Consider the following 8,169-nt stretch of genomic DNA (forward strand, 5'->3'; position numbering starts at 1 on the left):
CTATAATATACTGGAGCACTCTGTGGAAGAACATCTCAGATTTATTTAGCAGCTGAATGCATTTCTGAGAGTAGTTTTAACTTGCATTCCAACTAGTTAGCAGTCATCATATTAAAAGTCATGCAAAGATGAGAGTTTTCTTTGTCTAGGGCTGTTGTTTATATACACTGTAAAATGAGGCCAAATTCTTATATCCCAAACAAAATTTGAAGCATGTATATATCAAATACATCTGTAATGAGAGTGTAAGCCCTGTGAGGGCAGGGACAGTGTCTATCATGCCTATCATTAAATCCCTAGGACATACCATAATGTACTGGCACATAGTAGGTGCTCATTAAACATGTATTGAATGAGTGAATGTGCACATGAATGACCTTCACTAGATCATAGGTTCAGTTTTTGTCCTTCTCGCTGTGTGCATGGATACAACTTTAGCTATGATTTAGTTCAATCTATCAAATCAGTAAGAGTGAGCAATGGAGTGCAGTAGGAAAGGATGGACTCTACAGTCTGGATTACAGCTAACTCTGGTTCTCTTCCTCCTAGTTGTGTTAATTTGGGTCAATTTGTTTTTTTTCTTTCTTATGCTTGATTGCTTTATCTGTATAATAGGAAAAATAATGCCTACCTCCCAGATATATTATGAAAATTAAATGAAGCATCATTTGTAAAGTGCTGATTCAGACATTTATAATTATTAGGTTTGGGGGGTAAACATTGGTAGCCTTGTATACCAGTCAGCAATTGCCACATAACAAACAACCACCCATCTGATTTCAGCTGAGTGACTCTGAACTCCAGGTTGGGTCCAGATCTGCTCCATGTGTTGCTCATTTTTCTTGGCCCAGAGGGGCATCTAGAGCATGTTTCTATCATGGTCTCAGCAGCAATATGGGAGGGCAAGCCCAAGCCTATATCACAAACACCAACATCACATTGGCTAAAGGATGTCCTGTGGCCATCCCAAAGCCAAAGGATAGGGAAGTATACTCCTTACATGGTATTTTTGAACAATAACCAAATCTAACACACCTTCACTGTCTAGAGGTAGATGAGAGCCATAAGCCTTTTCTCTCATATCCTGGCTACCAGGCAGAATGATACAATGTAAGTCTCAGATGGAATTCTGCCACACATACAGACAAATAGGCACAAAAGCAGACACAGAAACTGTTTTATAAGCTTGACAAAGTTCCAAGACTTTACCTTATTAGGTGCTCTGATGGCTCCTTGCATTAAAAGCTTATTATAGTGATAGGATTTACCTAAATTTTTAATAGGAATGATAAAAATTTTCCAACTCCAAACCTATTGGTTTAGAGTCAGAAGTCAGGAGTGCCATTCTGAAGGCTATCAGGTATTGGGATTGTGAGATTCTCATACCCTGTGCACACAAGAGCAGGAATGCCTGTACAATATTTTCAGCAAAACTGCATCTCTTTATTGTTACTAATTTTATCAGGGTGACTATAGTTAACTATAATCTATTGCATATTTTAAAATAACTAAAAGAGTGGAATTGGAATGTTCCTAACACAAAGAAATGGTAAATGCTTGAGGTAATGGATACCTCGAGCACCCTCATTTGATCATTACACGTTGTGTGCCTGTATCGAAACATCAAATGTACCTCATAAATATACACAACAATTATGTACCCATAATAATTAAAAATAAAATTTTTAAAAAAGAAAAAATAATAAAGAAATAATTTCTAATAAATGCAAACCTTTTTCTAATAATATGTCTGGTATTTATCAAAACATAAGAAGAAAACTTGCTGAAGTGTTGGAGCAGCTTCTCTGGGAGTAAAAGTTTCTCACTCATGTCTGTCCACTGTTGCTTAACCATTCCCACGTGCATTTTCAATCAGGGTATTCCAAATGGTGAGTAACCATCACCTGGATAGACTCTGACACTAACACTCTACACTGAAATGAAATCACTGTCTATGTTAAAGTATTTTAAAAGTAAATTACAGACAACATAACATAAATGGACATCCAAAAGAATGTTCATTGGGTAATTTTTATACCTGCCATTTTACATTCAAAACTGCAAGTTCCTTTTGAGCTGTGTTTCTGTAATTCCAAAAAAGAAAAAAAAATTAAATATACAATAAGCACTTGTTGTTTGGTCTAAGTGTTTACCAAAACATCATGTTGATCTTTTAGTTGCACTGAATTCATTCTTTTTGCATCATAAACTCAAGGACATAAAATTGGCCTCATAATGAATGAAAACAGCAATTGAAAAATCTTGTCACAATTCATGACCACCAGACTTTATTCAGCTTTCCCTTGGGAACAAAGCACTCAGAATCACATTAGAATTTTTTATTCCTAAGTCTTGTTGCAAACAAACTGAGATGAGAACCGATGAAGACAAGTAAATCCGTCTTAGGGCTCTCCTGGAGGCTGTCAGATCATTCTGCCTAGATTGTCTGGATAGAGCTGGTGTGAAATTGCCCAGAATGGCCTTGACATTCAGAACCTCAGATGCTTATAACTGTCCCTGATTGTCCATTACTTAAAAACAGGGAAGGAAGATGGCAGCTGTCTTTAAACATTTGAAAGGCCGTCAGGCCAAAGAGGAATAAAAGTTGTTCTATGTATTCTAGAGGACAGAACCAGGACCCATCAAATCCAATGGGAGGTCGTTCTGCTGAGTGTGAGATAAAAGCCTCCCACCAATTAGAGCAGTGTGAATCATAAATACTGCCTTAAGTGGAGGTAGGCCAGGGTGACCACAATCTACAATACGGCTGAGGAAACAGAATAAAGTGACCTCTACAGAAACTCTGCTGCTAAGATTCCATGAGTCAAGATGATGACAAGAATCAAATCTTCTCACTGGGTTTGTTATCTTTCCTTTGGCCTGTTTCCATTTCCTTATTTTCCTCTTCCTCTTCTTTCCACCTGGGTAAAACTTTCTGTCCATGAGCCTCTCACGTTGTTTAGTTTCAGACCTAACTCAGACTTGGTAGCTATGTGACACTTACTGACTGACTCTATTTCAACAGAAATCTCAATTCTAAATCATTATTTTTCTGTTATTATATAAATTTCTTTAGAAGGATGATTCCAATAAAAGTTCCAGCGTGTTTCCTATTGCTGCCTGGTCTTTAATCCCTTCACCAAAAAATAGGGAGAAAATAAGATTTAGCTAAAACTTGTAAGTCGGTAGCTAGTATTTTACATTCTTTGCTTCCAGTCTTCCCTAAAACTGACACATTTCCCTCATTTATGAAAGCCAAGCTTACTTCCATATGCAAAGTTTAATCTTGGAAACATAAAATGTTTTTGTTAGAGAATTTTACTCTACAATATTTCCATGATCTCTCTTCCATAAATCCCTTTCATTTTTTTTGTAATAAAATATGGACACCTTCAGAAGTATAACCCCAGTAGCAACTTAATGATATACAGAACCAACAGCACCGTTAAATTACTAGAACTGATGCCTTGTTGTGGTTTCTAAACCCATGAAATATTGTTGTAACTCCCTCAAATCACACAGGTTTAATAAATAAATTTCTTGAAGTTATTATTCTTCCAGTAATAACATTACTTGAGTGATCAAAAATACGATTCATTTATAGATGCAAATACCAAATAACAATTATGCCTTTGAAGTATCAGTTAATATCAGTTATTAAAGCACAAGAAAGTCTAGCTCCACTCATTCAGGGTTTTGTGTGTGTGTGTGTGTGTGTGTGTGTGTGTGTGCGCGCGTGCGTGTGTATGTGCTTGTAAGAGGCTCACTCCAAGCTGGATGCCATGCTGTTTAATGGAGGGAACAGACAACTTTCTGATCAGGCAATGGTGTCTGTGAAGTGTGGGACCCAAGACTACGGTAGCTCTACACTCGAGGGCTGCTCCGGAAAAAGTGTGTGGCTGGGCTTGCCAGATTCCCATAGTTTTTATGCAAGGGTGGTGGGATTTGAGAGTCAACACACATGTTGAATACCTCTCCTTTCATTAGTGAAAAGTTATTTTTACATCTCTTATGCTAATTAACAAATCCTCGTGTACGGATTTCCATGGCAATATTTGAAGTGCTTGGTAATCATGCCCGGAGTGTGCATTCCTGATCAGGATACTTCAAATGCTAACTAACTGCTTCTAGGATATAAATGAAAAATTAATTTTGTTCATAAATCATACTGTTTATCTTGAAGTATTTTTAAAGTAAAATTTTACAAAGACATTATAATAATCTAAGGCCCAACTCAGGAATAGCTATAGCCGTTTATCTATTTTCATCACTGCTAATGAAATAACATTGACAGCATTATTGGAAATCTCAAGCCTGGGTTGATATGAGAAAAAATGGTGAGTTCAAGTTTCTGTTTCCTCTATCCCCTACCTTAAACTCAGTGTCTAAAACTAAGTGACAAAAATGGCATCTGCTCTGATGTTGCCTCTCTGGGTATTTGCCACCACAATCTTACCATCTGTCCTGGCCAGAGATTTGGGATTCATCCTTGTTGGAACCTCCTTAATCAATCAAACATGTTCATTTAATCACTGTGGTGAGTTATATGGTGCCCTCCCAAAAGATGTATCCATGTCCAAATCCTGAACTTGTTAATGTGACCTTGTTTGGGAACAGGGTCCTTGAAAATATACTTAAGGATCTTGAGATGAGGTCATCCTGGATTATTTGGGTGGTCCCTAGATCCAATAACAAGTGTCCTTATAAGAGAAAGGCAGAGGGAGATCTGATACAGAAGATAGAGAAGGAGGATGTCATGTACAGACAGGGCACAGACTGGAGGAACACTTGGAGTCACCAGAGGCCGGGAGACACAGGGAAGCATTCTCACCCAAGTGCTTTAAAGCATTTCAGACTTCTGGCCTGCAGAACTGTGAAAAAATAAATTTCTGTTCTTTTAAGCCACCAAGTTTGTGGCAATTTGTCAAGGCAGCCCCAAGAAACTAACACAGTCACCAAATCCTCTTGAAATTACCTTTTCAATATCTTTGAATCTATCCCTGTTATGCCACTGACACAATTCAGACCACTATTAATTTTCACAAACATTTTGATTGCTCGAAAAAGAAGTCGATAGATAAAGGCAAAAACAACCTTCTAATGTGAGTTTCCCTGGGGCCTGGTTTTACACACTCTATGCTTTGTACCCACTATTTGCCCAAACTGAGCACTTGTGGAAATGGGAAAATGATAACACACCTGGTTATCATCACCAACTAACTTCTGCAACACACCTGGCAGTCAGTTATACCACGGAGCAGAAGCATACATAGTTTAATTTTATCTGAGTTGGAGAAACTACCAGTATTTCTCATCTAGAAGAAAAAAATTGCTTCCTTTTTGCCCCATGTTTCTGACATTGCCCCAATGTGTTGAAAAACACAGACCTTTCATGAATCTAAACATTTTCTCCCTTCTTAGACTAAGGAGAAGCTATGGCAGTAAAAGAACTCCAGAGCTCAGCGGGATTAACCAGATTAAACCCTGAGCTGACTGATTGGAAGGAGACTTCAACAAAAGCTTCAGGGCAGGGACGGCAATGATTCCAGCTGTAAGATTGATAAACAGTTGTTCAATACCTGGAGGACTGTTTTTGAATTATTCTGAGCTTTAAAGCCTACAAAAAAATTATCTCTTTACTAAGGTGGGTGCCCATGGGCAGATGTTCCAGCAACTGTACCACTCTGCTAAGTATAGAATTCCAGTCCCCAGGGGATAATGAGGTTATTGATTCCCAAGAACCATTTGGCTTCAGGCAAACTACCTACTCCCAGAGACTGAAATCTATGCTAGAGTGAATATTGCAATATGTTTTTCCACTGGCTTAATACAATTTCAATAGTCCTTACCTATAATGTAGGAATTTAACAAATACCACATCATCAATTGGTTACTAATTACTGATTTTAGGCAGTGATGCCAAGAATAAACACTTTTAACCTTGCCCAACCATTAGGACACTTCTTCAGAATTTTTCCTGATGACTATTTACACATTTTTAGATTCTGGCACTTTATGTCTTCTTTCTCAATATGATCCATCTCCACCCTGACACTATAATAACAAAACTAAAAACACTGCAGCGTATCGAATTTGGAGGGAGACAGTGAGAAAATCTGGGGTAACTTTCCACTTGAAGCTTCTTCTGTTAATGTCTATCACAGTTTCTCATTACCCAAGAACAGCAATCACAGTGAATGTTTCTGTCATAACACATGCAAGAAATAACAAACTGGATTATTAAAAAGACAGTTTTAATTGTATATATTTTTGCTTGGGTATAGAAATAGGCCATCAGGAAGCACATATACATACATATATATATATATATATATATAAACACAGATATACATTTTGGAAAAACAAATTACATTGCCATAGAAGTGTGACCATAAAGTAATGAGATTAATTTCCTTGTCAGGCTTGTGCAAATCACTTGTCATTCTGTGTATGTCTATATTCCATAATTGTGTTTCAAACATAGCAACCCTGAAGTAGCTATCCTCACAAGTACATTGGAGTCCCTTCTCAATTCAGCACTCACCCAGTTAGTTTTATGGCTCTCATAAACGATTCAAAGACTCAAGCTCCCTGATTACAATGAACATGGTTAGACAAATTAGGTAGACATGTGGCATTAGGGCATGACATTCAGAATCACCTTAATTGAATAGGCAATTACCACTCTCCATTCTGGTAATCCAGTTTCATTTGCACTAGAAAAGTCCTCTTATCAATAGAAAAAGTCCCAAAGTCTCTATCACCTGAATGCCTGGCCCCTGCATGTCTGACATGCCTTTAATTACCATTTATGGACCAGCCACTTTATATATATTATCTCTAATCCCTACAGCCACTCACAAATGTGCATATTATTATCATCATTACCATTTTACAGATGAAGAAATAGACTCATAAAGGTTAAATGACTTGCCTAAAGGCCCACAAGTGATAAGTAGATGAACACAGATTAGAACTTCTAATTACCAATCTTCGGTCTCATTACCAAGCCTTGTGACTCAAAGACAAAACCCTTCATGCCACAATTAATGTTAAAATGTAAATGTAGATAACACAGGATGCTTAAGACTCTTGATAACTCACACTAAGGCCCTAACAGGGAGAGCAACGGAATGCCCATGCCTGGTAAGAGGGGGCTGAGAGGTTCCAAAGAAGAGGAAGGGAGCGTGGAAGGCCTGGGAATACAGTGTGCCTTCTCACAGTGCCGCCCCGGAAGCTTTTGAGTTCTCAAAGCCTTACCTTATTTCATCCCATTGAGGCAAAAGCTCACTTTCATTCTAGGGCTTCAAAGGTAGCAAGCACATTTGAATTACCCAATTCATCATGAAAGTATTGTTAGGAAAATGCCAAAACTATCAAAGATGAATAAAATTTTTCTGACAGCTTGAGTTAGACTCATGCTCCCTTTTCTTTCAACTGATATGTTATTGCTTGGTTTTTTACAATCCTGACATCCTTACTTAGAAGCAACATTCTCAGCCATCAGGTATCAATTCTGGGGTTCAGGCCTTACTGTCTGAGTTCAAATTTTCAGAGTTTGGAGGAAGGCAGCCCAAAGGTCACTGAAATTACAATAACCAAAGGGAAAAATACACCCAAGATAGGGTTTGTGGCTTCCTCCCTAAATACTCAAGGAAAAGAGAGAGGAACGAATATAACTAGAATGATATTTGTTACTGTTCCTAAAGGTCAAAGTGTCTTCAGCTCTGGTTAAATTTCAGCGTCCTTGTCTCTGCATGTTCTGCCCAGCCCCTTGTATCGCTATAGTTCTGAGAAGGTCACTAAGAGAATGTGCTGACTCACAAAATTAGAGGCCAGAAGCCAGCAAGTGACAGCACTTACAGGCAAGATTGCATTAAAAATGTAACGAAGTCAGGACATTTCTCTAGGGGGCCTTGGCTTTTTATTGAGGTCAAATAATTCCCCCACACCCTGGTTGCCTCACATTGTTGCTTTTCATATTTGTAACTTTGGTAACCCCCCAAAAATCCCAATATAAAAAAAAAAAAAGGAGGAAGGAGGAAGGAAGAGGGGGAGAAGAGGGGAGAAAGAGAATACATGCATAAAAGAAAGGATTTGTTATTAGTGCCCTCTTCTGGAAATGCATGAAAGTGCTCAGAACCCTAGAGCTGTGTCATTTTCTTTCAT

This window comes from Lemur catta, chromosome 8, assembly GCF_020740605.2.
Source record: "Lemur catta isolate mLemCat1 chromosome 8, mLemCat1.pri, whole genome shotgun sequence".
NCBI lineage: Eukaryota > Metazoa > Chordata > Mammalia > Primates > Lemuridae > Lemur > Lemur catta.